We start from the raw sequence: 24525 nt of genomic DNA on the forward strand, positions 1-24525 counted from the left end.
TAAGAATCACTATGATAATAAAGCAAGTTAAAGCTATGCTATGGAGCCAAAATAAAACAGTATGGCATGGTCATATAACTAGTTTTACAATTTTAGCTCTTAAGGTTAGGTCTTTAAGTATTAGTAACATTTTGAATTTTTAATTTCTTGTTATTTAATAATTTTTATATCTCATAACGCTCCTTGCCATTAAAATTAATTGACTCTATTGTAAACACATGATATATTTCTTTGAGCTGTATTTGCCTGATAAATATTTTCCATTTCATTAATTTTAACTTGTTTATGTTTCAATGTTTTACATGTGTCCTTTACGGAATTTATTACATGTTATTTGCATTTTTTATATTCAACCTGTTAAATCCTCTCATTTTAAGAAAAAGTATGTTCTCTATAGACTTGCAAATATACATTGTATTTCTACTTTCAATACTTACCTTTAAACCTCTGTGCATCAACCATCCACTAATATTACCCATAATATGTATTGAGCTCCTAGTATTTGGTGGCACACTTATAAGTGCTGAGCACACAGTAGTAAATAAAGCAGAAACAAATCTTAGTACAAACCAACAATTTCTAAGAAAAAAAAGCATGCAAAAATCATTTAGTACAAGAGTGATAGATGTGAAAGAGAGAAAAATAAGGCAAAAATAGTGATGGGGTGTAGGTGTTCTGTGCATATTTGACATTATTTCAGAGTTATAGCAGTGCAGGTTGTAAGAAATGATTGTATCCTGAATATACTTTGATAATAAAGCAGGAAGGAGGCCAATATATTGAGTGCAAGTTGTGAGAAAAACAGAAAAATCAATATTTTTTAAAGAATTATGGACTAAACAACTGTAAAAAATAAAATTTTCATTAATGGGCCTAGGAAAGAATGTTAAGTTTGAGATATCAGTTAACAATTACAGTGATCATATCAAGTAAAGATATGTATATATGTATCTGAAATTCAGGAGAGAAGTCCAAGTTAGATATATATATTTTTAGAAACATGAGAATATAGACTAATACTAACGGCCACCATACTTTATAATATTACTAAGGGAATTAGCATAGATAGAAAAGAGTACAGATCCTAAAATTGAACTCTGGGGTCCTGCACTATTTAGAAGTTGGAGAGATGAGGGAGAAAAGGAAAATAAAACTAAGTATATATGGCAGGTAGATTGAAAAGTAAATGAGTATGAAGTCTTAGTAGATAGGTAAAGAAGATATTCAAAAGATCAACTTTGTCAAATGTTACAACTCAAAGTAAGATGTGGACTGAGAATTGTATTTGATTAGGCAAAATGAAGGTCATTGATGACTTTGATGAGAGACGTTTCAGATAATGGTGAAGGTGAATGTATAATTTTAATGAACATAAAAAAGAATGAGAAGGTGGAAAATGGAGAAAATGGGTGCAGTCAATTATATTGGCCAGTTGAATTGATAAAGTTTATAGTTTATCCATATGTCTATTCTCTTCCACAACAATGTAACGACGTTAAAGTCTGTTAAACATTTAACCAATTGCTCCTTCCTCTTCCTAAGCTCCACTTTCTTAATTATTTAATTAGTTCATGTAATATAGAATTTATACCTACTAGTTAATTATAGATACTTTATTTTCCTTCATGTTCCTTGCTTTGCATTTTATCTTCTGAAATTTAATTGCCCATTTACTTAAATACATTTTAAAAATAATTTTTATGACAAACATATAATCTGTCATTCTTTTTTATTTTAAAATGACTTTATCTTCAACTTCAAGAGATAATTTAACTTAGTGTTGAGAATTATTTTTCTTGGTTATTTGAAATTATTATTTTATTTACTTCTTGCATTTGCTATTCCTGTCTTGAAGTCTGCTATCATTTCAGTTGCCTATATTAATTTCTTTCTTTTTCTTTTTTCTTTCTCATTGAATTAATTGGGGTGATATTGGTTAATGAAAGCATATAGGCTTCAGGTGTACAATTCTATAATACATCGTCTGTATATTGTATTGTGTGTTCACCAACCCAAGTCAAATTTTCTTCCATCACAATATATTAATTTATATTTACCTTAGTAGTTCTGCAGATTTATTACAGTGTTTAGGTATAGATTTCTTGAGGTGAGGTGGGTTTTGCAATCTGAAGATTCTTATATTACTCAATTCTGGAAAATTATCGGTCATTATCCTTAAAATATTGCCTCTTTTATTTATACTCTCCCCTTGTAAAATTGCTATTCAGACAATGTTGACTTTGTCACTTATGTTATGGTATCTCTACTGATTAAGCCTTGGTACAAATATATAGTGGAATATTACTCTGTCATAGAAAAGAATAAAATCTTACTATTTGCAACAGGATTGATGGACCAGGGGGGTATTGTGTTAAGTGGAATAAGTCAGTCAGAGAAAGACAAATCCTATATGTGGAATTTCACAAAGAAAACAAATGAACAAACAAAATTGAAACAGACTCATAGATACAGAGAGAAGACAGTAGTTGCCAAGGAGAGGGAGGCTGGGGACTGTATGGAAGAGCTGAAAGGATTAAGAAGTTCAGATTGACAGTTCAAAATAGTCATAGGACTATAAAGCACAGTATAGGGAATATAGTCAATAATATTGCAATAACTATGCATGGTGCCAGGTGGGTACTGGAAATATTGGGGGGAAGACTTTGTAAAGTATATGATTGTCAAATCACTATGCTATACACCTGAAAACAATACAAAATAATACTGCAAGTAAGCTGTAATTGAAAAATAAAAATAAATAGCTTAAGTTGTTTTTAAGAGATTTAAAATTATAGTTTTCCATTTAAGGTAGAACTGTATTTCTTTCTCACAGAATAGGTCAGGGAGGGAATGTAGACTCTATCCACAAGGTTGTCAGGGACACAGGTTTCTTCCTCTTGTTATTCTGCTGTTGACTAAGCTGTTATTCTTGTTAGCATGTCTGGCAGGGGCAATGCTGGCTCATCAGCACCATGTCTTTGTTCTGGCTTGTGGGAAGAGACAAGGAGGTGCTGGAGAATATGTAAAGTCTTCAAGGAAGTGATATGGGAAATGCCTCAAAGCACACCTATTCAAAACCTTAGTCACCTGCAGGTAGCTACTTTCCCAACATAAATGTGTGTGTGTGTGTGTGTGTGTGTGTGTGTGTGTGTGTGTGTGACTCATTAGGAAGAAGAGGGGATAAAGAATGAAGAGAGAGGTGATTGGCACAGCCATAGTCTGTATGGAATGTTAATTATCTCAAGTTTCTAGGTTGTGGTTGCTGATTTTCTTTTCTCTGGGTTGCTTAATTTCCCTCATGTGTATCATTTCATTCTGTGACAATTATTTTTATTGTGTGCTCCTCTTTAACAAAAAATGTCCCCTTCTGTGGAGGTCTCTGGCACCTCCTGTTATAGCAGTGTCTCTGAGAGTGGTAAGGTTCTGCTACCACGAAGGTCCCAGAGAATATATCTCTCCAAACTTACAAACTGAGAATGCTGGTGCCTTGGGTGGATAATGTTTCCTTCCCTGAGTTCCAGAAAGAGGAAAGGATGCTTGCAGCTTCCCTGGACCAAGGAGTACAGATTTTCTATCCCCTTATTAAGTAGATGAAGATAAAACTTATTTTACATAGGGACAATTATGCTTGGAAAATATGTGTAAACTAGTACCTATCCTGAGAAAACCACTATATATGGTTACTTTGGGGCCCCCTTAAAGCCCAGATCTGTAAAAGTTTTTAGTTCTAACTCCCTGCCTCACACATACCCAAATATTTCAAAAATGTGTTTGATGGGCAGGTGTAGTTTCCAAGGTTAGAAGTGCATGGAGCTGCAGGGAGTGGGGTGGGCCAGAGCCCCAGCCATAAGCTGTGTCTATGACTGGTGTCGTATTGTCTTGGTTTTAAAAACCAGGTGTCTAAATTAGACTCTGGAGAGTGGAATGCTCTGAGGCTTCTTCACAAACTCTGGGCTTCCTGGAATCTGCATTTACATTTTTTTTTAGTATTGTATTGATAAAACTTTTTTTTACTTTTTTTTTTATTGTTCAAAATATTACAGATGTTCCTTTTTCTCCCCATTGACCCCTTCCACCCCACCCCACCCTCCTCCCAGTCCCTCACCACACCATTGTTTGTGTCTTTGGGTTATGCCTATATGCATATAAATTATTTGGTTAATCTCCCCCCCCCCTTTTTCATAATATTTTCTCACCAAGACTCCCTAAGTTTTTAATAATTTTGAATATATATTTTTTATAAAACTCAAAAGCAATTGAAGCTGTAAAGGTATTCACTGGATAGACTCTGCAAGAATTTGATGAAGACACTGATGACCAGAGTGATCAAAAGGAGATGAAATGAGCAGGAGGTCAAGGTTGACCCCAGTGTGGGCAGAAAAATAGAGACTTGGAAAAAAGAATGCAGTCTTTTCTGTATGATATTACCCTGAAAATACTGACCTCAATTTTGGAAGAAAAGGAGAAAACCAATTTCCAAAGTATTCAAGTGACTGCCTGTAAATCCCATGTGTCATGTTTCCTTGACTCTAAAATACAGTTAATGTAAAATCAACCATTAATGAAACAACAGCTTCTTGAGGAGAAAAGGAATTACCATAGTAGATGTATGCAGCAGTATCAAATGCACCTGATTTCAAAAAGGCTACAAGGTGAGAAGCAAAATGAAAGATGCATTTTACAAAGATAAACTCAGGCTGAATTAGGGAAGATTACTGCAGACGAGCAGGATGGTGAAAGTGGGAAATACATCAAAGCGTCTCACTGGAGAAGATAAAGAAGCAGAAACAAAGAGCAATATTGATTATCCTATAAAAAAGGTGTTTGAAAAATGTATTTTATCTAGAAAGGACAATATAATAATCAAAAATCAGAAAATAATTTAATAAAAGACATTTTTAAATAGAAAAAGCTGTATAATGCAGCGATACTAGAATATAAAAATATAAAATATTTTTAAAATGCAACTTTAATAATTCCAAATATATGAAATACAATAACTTTATATATATATATCTTTATTGATTTCAGAAGAGGAAGGGAGAGGGAGAGAGAGAGACAGAAACATCAATGATGAGAGAGAGTCATTGATCGGCTGCCTCCTGCATGCTCCTGACTGGGGATCCAGCCTACAACCTGGCATGTGCCCTGACTGGGAATTGATCTGTGATCTCCAGGACCCTAGGTGGATGTTCAACCACTGAGCCACACCCGGTCGGGCTACAATAACCTTCTAAATAAAATAAAATAACACGTCATGACTAAGCACATGGGCCAACAAAAGTCCTACACAGATGCCCAGCTGGCCTGGCTCAGAGGTTGAGCATTGACCTATGATCCAGGAGATCACAGGAGCAGCAGATCAGTGATTCTCATCATTGTTTCTAACTCTCGCTCCCTCTCTTTTTCTCTCTCTGAAATCAATAAAATATATTTTTAAAAATTCCTACACAGAAAAAATGACTTTATTAATGCAAGGTGAGATAAAGACTTCCAGTTACCTTGAGGAATTATACAAGCAGAGCTCTAATGAATGTTCAGTCTTGAAGATACAAAATCTGCTTGATTATATTTGCGAGCTGTTTCTGAACAATACCAGAAGTGTAGAATACATCCTGGTATAATACAATACCACAAATTTTGGAAAATTAGAAAAAAAATTAAGTTTCTGCTCAGATCATTCAAATGTGAGCCAGAAAGGTAAGTTGTTATTTCAATGTATGTTAATTGGAATTTAGGCCACCTTTTTTTTTCCCTTTAGATTTATATAGTTTCACTTTTTTTTCCCCCCTAGTCTGGTGTATATGTAGCCCTCAATCTGTGTCCCACTTTTTCTCACAGTTAATTATATGGCCCCCGTACAATGTGGTGAAATATGTGTTTTCTTCAAACATTGTATTAATAAGAGAACATAAAAAAGCACTATATTTCCCAATAAAAAATCAATTACAATGATATTCTAAAATTTATCTTCAGGTATGCAAATATGCCTTAATTTGTTGTAAATTACAGATTGCAGTTTGAACTTTTGCCTGCAAAAAATTCTAGTAATCTCCCTTGAATTAAGAATAAATCCAGATAAAGTCTGATGATATGTTCTTCTCTTTTTAAAAGAAATAGTGATATGAAGTATATGAATAGGCAGTTGCCATTTCACTTCCCTTTAGCCCTGGATTTAACATATTCACTCATTTTCTTTCCAAACATATATGACTCACAGAATAATAGGAGTCCCAGTTCCTTTCTTCCATGCAGCTTGCACCACAGCCCAGCCTACCTCCAGTATCCCTATACCACTAACAGTTGAAATGTCTGAGAGAGGTGGCTTTCAGCACTAGGAGGGGTATGTGCATGTGGGTGTATCTCTCAGTATGTGGTGTGGGTTTGCAAGTGTATGTATGCACTTATGTAAGAGACAGAGGGTCATGTTGAGATTCATGGAGTGCTTTCTTAATGCTGTAGGATGTTGAATGTTTCCAGGTCTCTACTTGTTGATACAGTTGTGCAGTTGAGAGGTGGTGCATTGGCACTACTGACTTTTTTGAGTGTAAGCATATTTGACTTTGTTGATTTAGACATTTACCTGGAAATATGTCTGAGAGGCAGATGATAAGTGAGAATAGTTTTGTAGTGACAAAGAAAAAATATGTAGAAGAGAGGAACTGTAAGAGACAGGCTGTTTAAAAAGATAACATATCTATGAGACAATGCGAGCAACAGGAATTGTACATCAGAGAGAATTATAGTATGACAGACAGGTGCATAGAAAAATCAGGCTGCAGGTCTCAGAAAAAGGGTACATGTAGTTGACAGCACAAGTGGGAAGCAAACAGTAAAATAAATAAGGTGAAAGCAGAAAATAGGAATGTATTAGGGTTAGAAGAAGAAGACAGGAACTAGAAGGAAAATACAACTTTAGGAAATTCATTTTTATAATCATGGCTTTTCAGACTAAAAAAATACAAACAAAAGGATGATTTGTTTTTGATGATAATAGTAATTAAGTTAAATTGTATGGGAAATTTTCAGAAAACATAATTTTAGAAGCGGCAAACACAAAGACAAAAATAATCTACAGTATTTTATTCTCTATATTGGTTTTCAGTCACCCAGAATGATGGGAAGGTGTGATGGAAGCCAAAAAATTCTAAAGTTCTATTTTTTTAATCCTCAGCCAAGGACACATTCACTGACTTTTACAGAAAGGGGAAAGGAGAGAGAGAGAAAGAAACAGCCATGTGAGAAGAGATTGGGGATCAAACCCACAGCCTAGGTATATGCCCTGACCAGGAATTGAAACTTTGACCTTTTGGTGCATGGACAAGGCTCCAACTGAGCCACACTGGCCAGGGCAAAAAACTAAATTTCTTTCCAGTAGTCATACATATAATTGTAATATTTGATTTGGAAAAATAGCATTCTGTCTTAGCTTTTCAGTATGAAAGAGACTTGATGTCATTGTTCCACTGGCCTAGGAAATTGACTTCCATAAAAGCTTGATGCCCTTCTCAGCGCTCCTTGAAATTTTTTCTCTACATTCAAGTTCAGTGCAGCCCCAATGTGTGTTTTCTCTTCTCTATGCCCCATTACATCTTTGGCAGCTAAGAATTAATTAAAGGAAATGGAGGAAAATCCCATTTTAGGTAATGGAACTGGAGATTTTTGCCTTGGGGTGTGAGGTAGACTTGGCCAGAAAGTGCTGGCCACACATTAGATTTCCGGATACAAAATCATCCTTCCTGGATGCCCATACACAGGAACTGGTGTCTCGGACAGTTGTTTACTCGTTAGACCAATCCTCTGTTCACAAGCAGAGGCAAATGTGGGGGGCTTTCCCCTTCATAATTTCAGAAATTGTATTATAACACATTCAACCTTTAATCTTCAGGATTTAGAAACAAACTTAGTTACAATAAAAAAATGAGTAAAGCTAAGAGTGAATTTTGTCATATTAGTGAGACATGAACTCTTGGATTTTTTCTCATGATTTTTTATATGTAGGTAAAGAGAAATATATGCCAATGATTTATTAATTTGGAGCCACTATGAAATATTATATATTAATACATTCAACAAATTATGTTTTGACAGCACATTATGTGCTAGGTAACCTTCTAGGAGTTTTTGGTATACAGCAGTGAAAAGAAAAGATTACTTTTTTCACAATTTTTACTTTTTGCAAGTAGAGTAATCAACTAACAGAATTTTTAGAGAACAAGGTCATGATATTTAAATGACATTGTAAAAAAAATGTAATTCAAGAGGTTTGGAGGTACCCAGGAGATAAGATAGGAAGCTAGGTCATTAGGTCCTTTGATACTAGGGAAACAATGAAACCATCAAGACCTTTTTCATTATATAGTATAATATCTCAAGCTGAACACTGCAAAAACAATTACAGATCACTAAGAAAGTGAGAAGGCGATACAAGAAAAATAATTTGGTCATAGCTATACATTTTGCAGAGCAATTATCATATTTAAGATATGGCATCCTAAGGCAATACTACTAAAGCAAATCGCTACTAAAAGCATCTTCGGTATCTCAAAATCGAATCTCAGCTCAATTTTAAATTTATATATAGTACAGTGACGGCACAATAGATTTCCTTGTGCCGTATGGTGCAGCATTTGCTGGGCTGTGCACTAAATAATGTACTAATCAATTTTATATGGATGCCACTACTCTTCATTTTGTCAGTTTCCTGCTTGGTATTACTTCTCTAAGCTTATTCTGGAATGTGGTCATGTCAGTATATTTAATGGAACAAGGACTTTATTTTATTATTCAAAAAGAATATGTGTCCTCTTTTAAAGACAAGCACGTTCTTATGCAAATATTATTCAACTTCAGGAATTTCACTTTTCCTTTTGTCCTTTCTTTCTCCTTTCTTTCCTTCCCCTCTCTCCTTTCCTTCTTCTCTCATCCTTTCCTTCTTCTTTTCCTGTTATTCTCTTTTTTTATTTTATTAGCATTTTCAGCATCATTCTCATTAATCACTGTCACTCTATCTTCTTTGTCATCTCACTTATGGTTATAGATTTATTATAACAGGTCTCAAAACATTTCGTGCCCTCACTTTGTCTACTGTTATATTATGCATCTTCTCTATGTGTGTATCTAATAATTTTCACTTTAAATTTTTTACTCTGTTTACTGCAGGAGACAAACCATCTATCATGTCCCCACCATTCTCTGCAATAAATAAAATATTAGCTCCCAGAAAAAAGAACTAGTATGTGCAGGTGGAGACTTCATTTCAGAAGTATGCGTGTCATTAATATAAGAATAAATGCAATATGAATAAATAATCTATTTTAAAATATCTTCCCTCTCCTTTATATATAGCAGAAGACAGTCAAGGACAATAAATTCTGAAAAGAACCAGAGGAGAAAGAAAGAGAGAGAGAGAGAGAGAGAGGAGATAAAGAAATAAAAAGAAAGAAGTGCTGGAAATTTTTTTCACACATTTTCCTTTCTAGAACAATAACTAAGCTTTTTTGTTCCAAAGTCAAGCTCTTCCAGCCACCCTGAGTTAATGGACCATAAGGACATCCCCTTGCACTGCCTTTGGCCTTTGAGTTGTAAGATTAACTCCATTAAAGATTTAAGCTTGTGTAGTAGGATGAGGGTAAGAAGAGAGGCTGGTGACTTAAATGAAAGGAGTAGTTAGCCCCAGGATAGAATTCCTTAGCCTGGACACTAAAGGATGAGATAATTGCAAGACTGGGATTAACATCCCTTGATTCTACCACTGGGAGCAATTTAGACGCTACTACAAAGTGCCCCAAAGATGGGGCTTCTCACATGGGGAGAAGATGTGTGCATGCACATGGGAACAGGTCATAAAGCCCAGTGACCTCAGGTGCATTTCTGAAGAAGTAAATGAAATCACAGTGCCCAACAGCTGAAAAACATTCAAATGGCAAGAGCAGTACTGGTGATTAGAGCAACCAGTTAAGCCTAAGTACTAAACCCATCTGGTTTGAGTGAGAACCTGAAATTCCATAAAATTTGTGATAGGCAAAAAAGGATCCCCTTCCCAACAATGCCTATGTCCAGATTCCTGATAAATGAGCATATATAACTTTACATGGCATAGAGGAGTTAAAGTTGCAGATAGAATTAAAAGTAGTTAATCCCTTGAATTTATTCTGGATTATCGAGGTGGTCTCAATGTAATCACAAGCCTTCTTAAAAGCAGAAGAGGTCAGAGTGAGGAGATTAGCAAAGACCTCAACCTGCCATTGGTTTTAAAATGGAAAAGTTCCAACCTGGCCAATGTGGCTTAGTGGATAGAGTGTTGGCCTCACACGGAAGAGTCTCCAGTCAAGGGCACGTACCTGGGTTGCAGGTTCCACCCCTGGCGTGCAGTACCCTTGGGTGAGGATTAAAAATAATAATAATGATAATAATAATAATAATAATAATAATAATGATTGATGGAGGAATTCCATGAGTCAAGAAATGCCAGCAGTCTCCAGACTCTGGAAAAGGCAAGGAAGCAGATTCTCCCCTACAATCTCGAAAGGGATGCAACCCTGTGAAGACCTTGATTTTAGACCCATGAAACTCTGTTGGGCATCTGACCTACATAACTGTAAGGTAATATTTGTCTTTGTTGTTTTAAACCTCTAAGTTTATTGTAATGTGCTACAGCAGAAATAGAAAAAATACCTCAAACAGAAAAATAAGTGGAAGAGAAATTGAAAATTTGCTCTTAGCCTTCACTATAAAATCTGATTCATAAAAATAAGAAAAGGAATATTACATATGTGTAAGTATTATGATGCCAACTCACAGCTATTGTATAAATTCTTGTCAAAAAGAGCCTTCACCATATGTAAAAGCTTCAATGCTGAATCACACAAATATACCTCCGTAGGACCATCAACTCAAATGTTTAGATTAAATGTGTCTGTCTCTAATGAAGAGAAAAATTGTCTAAGCAAATAAAAGGTTTTGCGCATATGCCTCCTGAAAGGATTTGCAGTGGAGAGTTAAACCTCCTGAAGCTGAGGCCGATTGCCCTGGAACGTGGGACAAGGCTCAGCCAGACTCAGCTCACCGGGGTCAGCGTGCTCACTGACCTCCGTCAAGTCAGAAAGCAACCTTGGGGAGCCTTTTATTGCTCAACTATCAACTGCAGAGAGCTGAGCAATATCCTGTAAATGCCATATAATGAGGAGCTTTTGTTCTAGAGGGTGGTTATTATTACATGGACAGGAACTACAAAAATCCTGTGTTTATATTGGAAATCAAATTCTCAGCAAGTAAAAGCTTTTAGTTACCACCCTCCTAAGCATAAAAGAAAAGTGAAATACTCTGCACTTCCCCACAATCTGTTTTTCCTTCCTGTCAGGTTCTGCCTAAAATATAGCTCAGTGACCGAAATTAAACTACATCCAGGTGCTAGTACTGGCACAGGACTAAAGGTAATAAAGTTCTACCTGGAGCAGGGCCGCTGGGCAGCAGATGGAAAGTGATTCTATGCAGATCCTGGCACATGCTGCTTTATATACAACATTGTGCATCCTGTAGGCATGAGCCAGAAGTGAGAGAGATATTTCCTTAGACCTCGGTGCATTTGCCCATAAACTGATGTTTAGGAAGAAAAAAATAATTTCTGTGAACTGAGAAAAACGGACTGTGATACAATTCTATCATATACACGAGGAAATATTTATCATACATTATACACAATTTCTCTCGTTTCACTTTTATATTAAAAAAATTTTACATTTACCTCATCAAAATCCATTTTATGTTTCACCCTAATCAAACTTGATGCCTGATAGAATCACATCCTTAAGAGCAGAGAAGGGCCACTCAGTGTCACTGTGCTGATCCTCTCCAGAAAGACAAAGTTGAATTATTTTTTCAAAAGAGGAGAAAGAGAGCACATAGAGTTTGTTTTTTCTTTTCAAGGAGGAAATAGAAGTGGTCCTTTCCTGGAAAAAAATTAGTTTTGTTACACCCCCTCACATAAAAACACAAACACTTTATTCTTTGAAGAGAATACTAGATAATGGCTTAAGTTTAGGTGTTCATTTTATACTATTTATTAGTCCACATGAGCCTTGAGCCAATTTCAATTACATGCAAGGAAAGTCTAACCTTGCAGACTTTGTTAACTCAGCAGCCTTCCTAAGTGGCCCCAGGAGTTCCCCAGTCTATGCACTCTTCATATCAAAGCTTGCGTCAATGTAACAGTTATTACTCTGTACCAATGGGGGCAATTTCTTCTCATTTGAAAATTTTCTTTCAGGCGACTAGGGAATGAAAAATTTGTGAACACATTCACAAACACCATATATAATAGAAATCACTCAGTACAGGATTGCAATTTAGAGATACATTATTTAATGAGGAAGGGTTAGCCTTCAAGATACAGTTGAATTAAATGTCTATTAATTACCATTTTTTACTAGAGCAATTAGATAAACCTCTGAAAATATAATACATAACCAGTTATACTGCACAAGCACAAAACCAGTGAAGCATTTCGAAAAGTAACTCACCACATGAAAGAAAATATATCATTTCACAGGAAATTGATCTTTAGTTAATGATACAACCAAAGGCTAGAATACTAGAATATCTCTTTAGGTACATGTGTAATCAGTGATTCTTTTCAGTATATATATATATATATATATATATATATATATATATATATGTATGTATATATATGTATATGTATATATATGTGTATATATACATTATTTAATGATAGTAGAAAACACTATTGCATTTCAGTTTATATATAGCTAAATTTGGAACAAGGATTAATAAAAAACATTTAAAATTAAAATGATAAACTTAGTAATGAGTAAAACATAGACATTTAGATTGTTAAGGAAAAGGATCCAGTGGAATTATTTGTTCTTTTTGTCCAGAGAGACTTGCATGAAATAAAGATGGGGAAAAGATCTAACAAATATATATTTTTAAAGACTTTATTTTTAGAGCAGTTAGGTTCACAGCAAAATTGAGAGGACAGTAAATATTTTTATAATAATCATGGGTATATGAAAAAGCAAACAAGTAAACAAATACAATAATGCCTCTATGACTATGGCTACTCACATCTAGAAAAGCAAGTCTACTTGGACTCATTAATATATAATTTTTGGCATGCAAAATAGTTTTAGTTTCAAAAAATGAAAAATATCTGAGTAACTACATTAATTTACTGAGGATTTGCTATAGCCTACTAGAAAGCTATGTTGTGTCTACGTGTATAATAGATTTGTTTTCACTGTCATACAAATATCAAGAAGGAACATGCATGGTTAGAAGGAGCTCTAGTGTTTATATTTAGTATAGGAGGACTATGGTCACCATGGAGACAGTCATCATAGAAAGGCCTTACTTGTCTAGACAGAGGACTGAACCAGGAGGCTTCACTACCACATCGGCAAGAGGGAAGGGGCAGCACAAAACAAAATAAATTCTTCATTAACAGCTGAGATTCTGGGGGTGTCTTTTTAAGATTTCTAATTACCCACCCTGCCCAGCATCTACTCTGTGATTTGAAAAATAGAGAATGGACTTTCAACCAGTTAGTCTGAGTTAGTGCTATATCTTATTGTTCCTGTTTCATTGGAGAACGCTGACTAATACACCATCAGTGTGACTTTATTTTGTTCACCCCTGTTAATATACAGGGAAAAACAGAAAGCTCTGATCAGGGAGCAGAAGAATTTGGTACTACATGGGAACACAAGATTAGATATTGAAGTGAAAGGAGAGTAGCTCTGTGGGGTTCCACAGCCATCATAAGGAAACTGAGTCTAGCCGAGGTACAGACATTTATTATACCATCTTGCCAAGTTTATTGGAAATAAGTTTAAAGCTTTGCTAAAAGATTATTGAAATAATATTAGAATAATATTAAATATTAATATAATTGAAAGATCGATTAACCATATGAACACAATATTTAATAGAATCAGGATAAACTGTAGTAAGAGGTAAACACATTTAAAATCTCCACTCCTTTCCTCTTTTCTTTGATTACAACACATTTTTAATTTAAATCAATTAGAATTTTTCTCCACCTAGAATAATTCATCCTGCCAGCTGAAATAGATAAAATATATATTCTCTAGTATTTATGAGGTTTAATGATCTTTTGACAAGAAGCTGTTTTTCCCCTGTCATATATATCTATACAAACACAATATAGGCAATTTGATATCTAATGTTGGATTTAAAATATAACATGGTAAATATCATAATAAATTCATGTCACCATTCAAATTTATTTATTGTCATGGCTATACATCATGGAATATTGAAAATAAGAAGACACCTGTAAAGAAAATAAAATTGCAAAATGACAGTTGGATTGTTCATTAAATGTTATAGGTTGTAGTAGGATGGAAGAAAATTGGGAAGGAATGAGAAATGGTCTAATGAAGGCCAAGCATTTCTTTTTAAAAAGTGAGGTAGAAGTTTACTCTTTGAAACAAGGTTTAAATGTGATAAATTTGGATTCATCCAGCAGACAAAAACACAGATTTACAACATTTTGTAAGGTTCTTTATGAAGGCCGAATGGAGCTTCTCTACATCAAACCAGCACTCTACATGGGTGGAGGTTTCTTGTTCTGGTGAACATCCACCACTGTTCATTCTTTAATAACATGAGTTATGAAGAAATAAGACAATCTACCCATATTAATAAACTATAAATTGTTTATAATGAAAGCCTACAAAATGCTGCAGATTTCTCCATGATGAACACAGTAACTAAAGTAATATGCATTTCCACAAGTTATTTGGCTGAAGAAGCATGACATAGCAATGAGCCAGGCCAATTTACATATTCCTATATTGTCACTAATGGCAGTTTTTAGAAGAGGAATGTGGGTCTTGGGTCGTAGCCAAGGAGGGACCAAAGATCTCTTCTTTTCAGTGAAAACTTCCTTTTTTAATCTTTCATTATTATTATTTTTTTCTTAATCCTTACTGGAAGATATTTTTCCATTGATTTTTAGAGAGAGCAGAAAAGAGGGAGGAGGGGGAGAGATGAGAGAAAAACATCGATGTGAGAGAGACATACCAACTGGCTGCCTCCCCCATGGTCCCCAAAGGGCCTGGAGCCTGCAACCCAAGTATGTGCCCTTGACTGGGAATCAAACCCTCTACCCTTCAGTGTACAGGCTGATACAATAACCACTGAGCAACACCAGGCAGCACTCAATACAATTTTTATTTAAAATGAATACAGGACTGGATCTATTGAAGTTTTATTTTTTTACTTTTGGATCTGTTGATGTTTTAGAAGCATAAATCAAGAAAAGTATGTTAAACTTAGCTGAAAGACATAGCTTGAAGGATTTTCAAATGCAATGTGTTGGGGGCCTGGGAAAGGAGTGCAGTGACTGAAGCAGATATGAGTAAGGCCACCCCACTCCTGTTATTCTTTTTGAGTAGAGGAAGCTACATTAGTGTGACAGTACTGGCTTATATCTATCCATTCACCCACTGCACAGCAAGAAAATGAACTGGCTTATGCAATTAGCGAGTTTAGAAGAAAAGGAGGGCATGTGTTGACCAGACATGTTCTCACTCTCAGTAGTGAGTTACCCACATGAAGCATGACTTTGTTTTCCTCCTCTAGGTGTAGGCTCTGTCCCTAAAGGAAGATGTCTGGACCGGCTTGACCCTGCCAGAAATGCAACTCACAAACCTAAGATTCAGTACAAGGGAAACTACTCACCAATTTCTAACTGTTTTTTAAGCACACATTTCTTTTGTCATTATTTTTCAACTAGTTTAGCATTTGAGTGCAGAAGTGTAGTCCATTAATTGAGTCTATTTTTACCCTAACATGTGGTATATAGCTGAAAACTATGAGAAGTATATAGGGAGTAGAATATGGGGGAGCAAAATTAACATTACAGAAACATTTTTATTGAAATTAAGGTATATGTGTGGTGACTAGAGCTTTTCTATATGGGCAGGGCATTTTGAATTTGCTGCCTAGAGATGCCTATTTTGAGCCATGAGGCTGTTTTTCACAACTATTGTAGAGGTATAATTGTTACAATTTGGGTTTTACATGTTGACCTGAGTAAGAGGCATGAAGCTTTAGGCTTTTATATTTTATTTTATTTTATTATTTTATTTTATTTATTTTATTTTATTTTATTTATTTTATTTTATTTTTTATTTTATTTTATTTTATATTTTATTATTTTATTTTATTATTTTATTTTATTTTATTTTAAATATGTCTTTATTGATTTCAGAGAGAAGAAAGAGAGAGATAAAAACATCAATAATTACCAACTTACTCTATACACAAGAATAAATTCAAAATGGATAAAAAACTTAAATGTAAGTCACAAAACCATAAAAATCCTGGAAGAAAACATAGGCAGTAAAGTCACAGACATCTCATGTAGTGGAATTTTCACTGATACATCTCCTAGGGCAAGAGAAACAAAAGAAAAATAAAACAAATGGGACAACATCAAACTAAAAAGCGTCTGCACAGAAAAAGGAAACATCCTCAAAATACAAAGGAACCCCATGGTATGGAAGAACATATTTGCCAAGGATGTATCTGATAAGGGGTTAATTTGCAAAGTGTACAAAGAACTCATACAATTCAACAAAAGGAAGACAAATAATCCAATTAAATAATGGGCGAAGGGCCTGAATAGACACTTCTCCAAAGAGGACATACAGATGGCCAAGAGACATATGAAAAAATGTTCAGTGTCACTAATCATCAGAAAGATGCAAATTAAAACCACAGTGAGGTATCACTTCACACCTGTCAGAATGGCTACATCAACAAATCAACAAATGACACATGCTGAGGAGGGTGTGGAGAAAGGGGAACCCTAGTACACTGCTGGTGGGAATGCAGACTGGTGCAGCCATTATGGAAAACAGTATGGAGGCTCACCAAAAAATTAAAAATGTAACTGCCTTTTGATCCAGTGATCCCACTTCTAGGAATATATCTTAAAAATTCTGATTCACTAATCAGAAAGAATGTATGCACCCTTATGTTCATAGCGGCAGCATTTACAATAGCTAAGATCTGGAGACAGCCCAAATGCCCATCAGTAGACGAGTGGATCAAAACACTGTGGGACATTTACACCATGGAATACTATGCAGCTGTAAAGAAGAAGGATCTCGCACCCTTTGGGACGGTATGGATGGACCTGGAAAATATTATGTTACATGAAATAAGCCAGGCAGAAAGACAAACATCATATGATCTCACTTATATGTGGAATCTGAAGAACACAATAAACTGAGGAACAAAATAGATTCAGTGGCATAGGAGCATGGAACAGACTGACCAATCTCAGAGGGAAGGTGGGGGTGGGTGAGTGAATGGGGAGAGACTAACCAAAGAATTTATATGGATGTATGCATAACCCATGGACACAAACAAAAGTATGGAGAAGACCTGGGGTGAGAAGTGGGTAGGAGTGGAAGGGGTTCAGGGGGAACAAAGAGGATATCTGTAATATTTTCAACAATAAAGGTAAATTAAAAACAAACAAACAAAAACATCAAGGATGAGTGAGTCATTGATCGGCTGCCTCCTGCACACCCCACACTGGGGATCTAGCCCACTATCTGGGCATGGGCCCTTACTAGGAATTGAACCTTGATCTCCTAGATCCTCTGAGCCCAACCTCTGAGCCACACCAGAAGGGTGACTTATTCTTCTTAAGGTTCTATCTTGGCAGATCATTGCAGCTTATTGATACTTTATCCCTAGGTGAATGGCTATTTTTGTGAGTCATCAACAGTTTCCTCTTTTGATTATAGAGAATGGAATCTTTCACATATAAGACTTTCATATACTAGGAAGTAATAAAAATATTTGTTGCTTTAAAATTTTAAGGCACCTAAGTTCTGAGAATACTGTAGAATACTTAAGAGTTCCTAGCTTTAAATAGTTAATTTCATGCTTTACAAACCATTTGTAGTTTGGTTGTACTCAAAATTCATTCTCCATTTAAGCCACAAGGGATTTTTGCGCATGTAGCTTACCCACAGTTTCAAAGGTCAGAAGAAATTCAGATCAAAAATTGAGCAGAAAGCTTCAGGGTCATTCAAGGATTTTAAATAAGTTTAGTAATTGCTTGTCACCGAGAAAAAAAAGGCCAGCCCAGCCAGGCATGGCTCAGTGGTTGAGCATCGACCGACATAGGATCCAGGCGATCGGGGTTCAGTTCCTGGTGAGGGCACATGCCTGGGTTGCAGGCTCAATCCCCAGTCAAAGGCATGTAGGAGGCAGCTAATCAATGACTCTCCCATCATTAATATTTCTATCTCTCTCTCTCCCTCTCCTTTCCTCTCTCTGAAATCAATAAAGATATATTTTTAAAAAAATAAAAATTTTTAAAAATAAAAAAAATAAAAATAAGGCCATAGCAATTTCTAAAACTAATACTCTACAGGATAGGAACAAAGGGGAGATACACGAGAGGAGAATCAGGAAATATCTTAATATACTGAGTTCAGATCTGTATTTAAAGCTGGTTGAGATTTCTCAACTCAAAAAATTGAAAGAGGATCAGATTCATTGTCATTAGCGAATATTTTGTTCAGCTCCCCTGAGACAAAATCTAGAAGGTTATGTTACTAGTATAGGCCGGTAAAAAAAAAGCAAGTAAAATAGAGAATCACTTTGCAAATGTTACCGGCCTTATATGAATCATGGAAGGAAAAGGGCACAATTAAGAAACATTAAACTGCTGTTCAGCAAAGTCTTTCTGAAATGCATGATTAAACAGTAGAAAGGAATAAAATATAACAGACATACTCTACTGCTGCCAAAAAAGAAGTAGCTAAGAGAACTGCAGCTTTATGTATGTCATAAAGTGAGGAGGTATTTTATATATTGCTATCGTATAATGAAAGTGGACAAAAGAAAAGTACATAATAGTGTGAATAGTAGAAGGATGTAGCAATTGCTCATATAGCTAAGAAATATTTTTGAGAGAGTGCATAAGAAATCGATAGTCTAGGGAAGAAAGTGAATGCCTGAAAGAAAAGGAAGAGATTGAGTCTTTTCACTGTGTATATTTTCATACCCTTTGATTTTTATATGAATCTGTATTAAAAATAAATAAATACCCTAAAAAACCCATGCAAAAACAAACAAACAAACAAAAACCCCACCATAAAAAACCTTTAGGAATACTAAACAAACTCAGCAAGTTTGTAAGATTCAAAATCAACACTCAAAAGTCAGTTGTATTTTTATACACTAACAACAAATAATTCAAAAAAAGTTAAGGCAATTTCATTTCCAATAATATCAAGAAAAATAAATGTTAAGTGTTTCCTGTGGGGAAAGGGAGGTTGCTTTTGCACCCGGAGGCAATAAGCAGAGCTGGAAAAGAATGATGCTTGCAGGTGGGCAGTGTTGGGGAGATGTAATTGAAAACAAAATCTTCTATATATTCAGCAAACCTCTCCAGAGAAGTAGAAGACAAAAACACACACACAATTCTGTCTTGAATAAGCATTAAACCAGAATGTGATGGACATCAAGGCGATCTGCTCAGAGATCACAAAGACCATCTTTTATGATAGGAGGTAGTTTTCATCTCAGAGCTAGGCACCTGGAGGAACCTGGGCTTCTGCCTTCTCACAGAAACTTGAGAAAGTCATTCCCAGGTCATAAAGCTGGCCAGAGACTTATTTATATACAGCGTGAGGCAAAAGTGGGTTTACAGTTGTTTGTATAGAATATAATACAATGATTAATAAGTAATCATAGAAGATTAAAGTCGTTTGCTCATTCACAACTGTAAACCTACTTTTGCCCCACTCCGTATTTTAAGGTTTTACATACATTTCACAGATACAGAGAAAGAACTTACAATTACACTTTTCCTAAAATAAATTCTTTGAAAATAGGGAAGAGGGAAGCTTGTCTTTTACTTTCTCTTATTTTCAACAGGTTGAAAGGTCTCTCATTTTTAATTTGTATTTGTCCTTACAGCTGGTATCAGAATCTCAGGTTAAATTCTCACCGAGTCGCAAAAAAATTAGCAAGCCCGCTCCACACCGCTCTGCGGGCAGGGCACCTGCGATTTCTTGACTTTGGGGTTCTGATAGATAAGGCGCTAAAGGCCCACCTGTTAAAATCTGAAGGCAAGAGGGTGGAGACAGCAATCTTCAATAACAATGTAAAAAAATACAGGGCGGCCTTCTCTCCCACGTGGGGACGCGGGGTGGCGGTGGCGGTGAGGGACCGGCGGCGATGGGCGAGGCGGGGCGCTGAGGTGCCAGCCGCTGCTAGTGCAGCTCCGGGAGGCGGGCAGGGCTGCTGCGCTCCCGGTTCCACATGCCCGAGGGCATCACCCCCCGCAAGCGGCAGCACATATGCAAGGCACGGCCGGCCCAGGAGGATCCCCTCCCACTGACTTCCTATGTGCACGATGCCGAGATCGATGCTGAGACCCTCTCCTCACTGGGGAGGACGCTGGAGCCATAGGAAGCGGAGATGGAGGAAGTTACCAACAGCATTTCCCAGCCACAGGCTGTCTTTAAGGTCCGTGCTTTGACCCGCTGTACCGGCTCCTTGGAAGGAGCGAGGCAGTCATTTCTGTGGCCTTTAGCTCCACAGGAAAGTACCTGGCCAGTGGCTCTGGAGACACCACTGTGGGCTTCTGGAATCAGCTCTGAGATGCCATGTTTCACATACTAGGGACACGGACCCTGAGCCCTTAGCATATCCTGGTCCCAGGTGGCAAGAAGCTGGCCTCAGCCTGCAAGCATGGTCAGATTCTCCTGTGGGACACAAACACAGGGAAGCAGGTGGGCAGGATATTCACCGGCCATAGCAAGTGGATCACGGGCTTGAGCTGGGAACCCCTCCATACAAACTCCCAGCATCACTAGTGACCAGCAGCTCCAGGCAGTGTGCAGGTCTGGGACACAACCTTGGGCTGCTGTGAGCATGTCCTTACCAGGTACACCCAGTCATCTCCTGTCTTTGATGGGGAGGAGATGGGCTTCTCTGCCGTGCCTCACAGCACTGCACCATCAAAGTCTGGAGGGACCATGATACCCTGCTATGCCAGACTCTGCAAGGCCACAGCCACTGAATGAATACCATGGCCCTCAGGACTGACTATACCCTGTGCATAGTGGCCTTTGAGGCAGTTGAGGCCTCAGTTCATGCCCAACACCTCCAAGGGCCCTTGTAGGAGATAAAAAAGAGTGTTCTGAGCCCATACAACCTTGTGCAGGGCCAGGGCACAGAGAGGCTGGTGTCTGGCTCAGATGACTTTATCTTATTCTTGTGGTCCCAGAAGAGGACAAGAAGCCTCTTGCAATGATAGGACATGGGATACCAGGCCCTCAACAACCAGGTGCTCTTCTCCCCTGGTTCCTGCATATTTGCCAGCTTAGACAAGTCCATCAAGCTGTGGGATGGCTAGATGGGCAAGTACCTGGCTTCCTTGCATGATCACATGGCTGCCATGTACCAGATTGCATGGTCAGCCAACAGCCAGCTCCTGGTCAGTGGCAACAGTGACAGCACATTGAAGATGCGGAACATGAAGGCCCAGAAGCTCGCCACAGGCTTGCGAGGCCTCACAATGCGGTATATGCTACCAACTGGAGTCCAGATGGCCAGAGAGTGGCAAGTGGTGGGAAAGACAAATGCCTCCAGAAATGGAGGAGATGAGAAATCTCACAGCTCTCTCTGACCCCCACCAGGACTTCACTTGTGCCAGCTGCCTGACCTGACAGAGACCAAAGGCCAGGGTGGTAACTGAGAGAACAAGTATGGCCTGCTGTCCTTGCACAGACCCTAGTGAGGTCCCTCCCCAGGGCAGGAGATCAGAGGTCACCACCAGCTCAGTCCTTGGCCTTCACTCTGTACCTTCCTGGTACCATCAAAGGTGGCAGGAGGCCAGGCAATGACTAGACCCCTACAGCTGCCCCGGCCTCCTTTCCCAGATATCAGCTCTATTCAGGGTCAGACCCCAGATTCTGTGACCAAATTAACTTATATTTGGGGGGGGGGGACCAAAATATAGGGCAATAGTGGTATAAGGTATGTTTTCATATGAATGGCATCCTGTAATACTAAAAGTAGATGCGAGGCAGATTCACTACTGAGGCAAGCATGAAGAGGGACCTCCAGAGTTCAGACAGAGGATGCAATGCTCAGGGGATGGAGCAGTTTGGAGATGAGGTATTGATGGAGTCTTCAAAGAACCCATTAATGTATCTTCTTTGAAAAGCTCACATTTATATTCCTCTCATAAAAAAGAGAATTCAAATGCAAGATAAAATTACCAACAGCACAAAATAAAGAGCCTTTCCTTGTGGAATTTTTGCACTTCCCACTTTTATTCTTACAGTTGAGTTGCAGAAGCCAGGAAAGAAAGAGGTAAAACAAAGGGGGTGAAAATGACCAACTCCCTCCCCTTTCCTCTATCCTATCCCCCTGCCTGGGGAAAGTAGAGAAGCATTGAATTGGAAGTGATATTAAAGACTGATTTAGATTGTATGAAATATTTTAATGCCTGAAAGTGGTTGGAAAGCTCTAGAATCTTGCCAAAATGTGGGGAAAATTAGTTATCAATGTTGTCAGGAAAAAAATCCAACAAAATGTTTGAGGGAAGGTGAAGGGTTGGTATGTTTTCCAACAATACTAAACCAAGTACATACCATTTGTTAAACCATGGCCTATGCTAAATATTTATATCCAGAATACATATACATAATTTTACAATAGAGACAATATTAATATAAACTTTTTCCGGTACTTCCTTTGTTTCTTTGGCTACATAATCTGTGCTGTCTTTGTTTTGTTTTGGGTGCATACATGAATATATTTTGCCATTTGTTAAGTATACGGACATCTTTTAGTTCCCTTTTAAGTTACTTTCATAACATACATTATATAATTTAATTACTACACACAGTACTTCTTCCCACTTTCTCTCCCTCACTTTATCTCAATATTTTAGTGTTTATATAACAAGATAACATTATCTTGTATTGTCATGGTTTATAACATTTTTGTTTCCTCATGCATCATAATTCTTGCAATTGTAGTACTCTCCCACATTTAAAGAGATTCAATCCTTGACAGCAGCTATTCCATGACACGTTTTCTAAATTTTTAAATCTTTTATTTCACTGAATTTATTTGTGGACAGTATTTTATTTTCAACTCATACCTTTCCAGAGAGCCAATAGGTCCTACATTCCCTGAGCTCTTGTATTGTGTAAAGGTCTTTCTACTGCAACTATGAATGAATGACAGTTTATTTGTGTTTAACATTTGATTCACCCTTAGGACCACTTAAAATTCAGCAGCCATTGCATTACTGTAAATTAGAATTGACTATTGCTATTGAGATATCTGAGCCAAACTTGATTTTTTTCCTCTCCATTAGTTGGCTTAGAGTTTTTCTGCCTGAAAGCTTTATCAATTTTTATTTCTAGTTTAAAATTCAATGTTTGCCCCTGACCAGTGGCCAGGTCCCAAGTGCCCAAGAGTCTTCCGGTGGGAGTAGGTCTCCCTGACAGCAGTGGCAGTGTAGGGGTCCTGTGGAGTTTCTAGGATAGGAGTGTGTCAGGGAAGGACAGGAGAAGCCAAAGGGAGATCTACTATGGCTATTGTGATAACCACACTGGTGCCGCTCGTTCTGGCCCTTCTAACCACAGGGTCACAGAATCCAATAGTCTGTACACCAGGTTCAACTGCGGCTGCCACAACAGCCACACAGCCTCAAAGCTGCAGACTACCTAGAGAGACAGCAGTGCCCCCACGTCCACAGCCAGTCTCTTCCTGGTATTGCTCACTACTCTTCTACTTCACCATCTTAAGTTAAAAGACAAGCCAAGAAACATCTCCACTTTCCTATCTCGTCTTCTAAAATTCACTCCAAATGATATGTGTAAGTCCAGTGTAGTAAGGTAAAGAATAGATTCTCATCAAACCTTCTAATTCCATTCTTTATATTATGAGCACAGAAAATGTTAAAAATCCCACATTTAACTGATTTTAACAGCATATAAAAGATTTGTCCAGATAGTGCATGCCAATATTTAAGCTTCTGGAGTTTCATGTACAAGAGTAATGAAAGAAACATCCTAAATTAATATATGAGTTTATTAAATGTGACATAAGAAATATGAAGATGTAGAACTCTACCTTGAAAATAAAATTTCACTTTGATCAAGAAAAAAACCAGTGGAGTATAGAATGGAAATTGAGGCTGGGAGGTTTGTTTTTTTCTTGTTAATTAAATCAGTAAGGCTATAGAACAATTTATGTTTAAAAAGTTTAATGTAAAACACTTCCATGATTCTCTTTTGTACATTGGAAGGAATCTCCGGATATTACTGTAAATCTTCTGTATTACTTAAGAAGTATTAATTTAATGCTGATATACTATAAAAGAGATTTTGCATTATGTTCTCAATGTTCTCTTTCCTCTGGTCTTTAAATTTGACTTTTTATTTGACTTTCTTTGTAGTAATTGGCATGGCTAGGTCA

At 37.0% G+C, this 24525-nt stretch overlaps 1 pseudogene across 1 annotated transcript; it reads left to right on the forward strand.

The window, feature by feature from the left end:
• The first annotated feature begins 20502 nt into the window (after nucleotides 1-20502).
• On the forward strand, nucleotides 20503-21693 carry LOC308567967 (notchless protein homolog 1 pseudogene; annotated as a pseudogene). Its single transcript has one exon. The product of its transcript is annotated as a notchless protein homolog 1 pseudogene (transcript).
• The last annotated feature ends 2832 nt before the right edge of the window (nucleotides 21694-24525 follow it).

This window comes from Miniopterus schreibersii (genome assembly GCF_964146895.1).
Source record: "Miniopterus schreibersii genome assembly, chromosome: 1".
Lineage (NCBI taxonomy): Eukaryota > Metazoa > Chordata > Mammalia > Chiroptera > Miniopteridae > Miniopterus > Miniopterus schreibersii.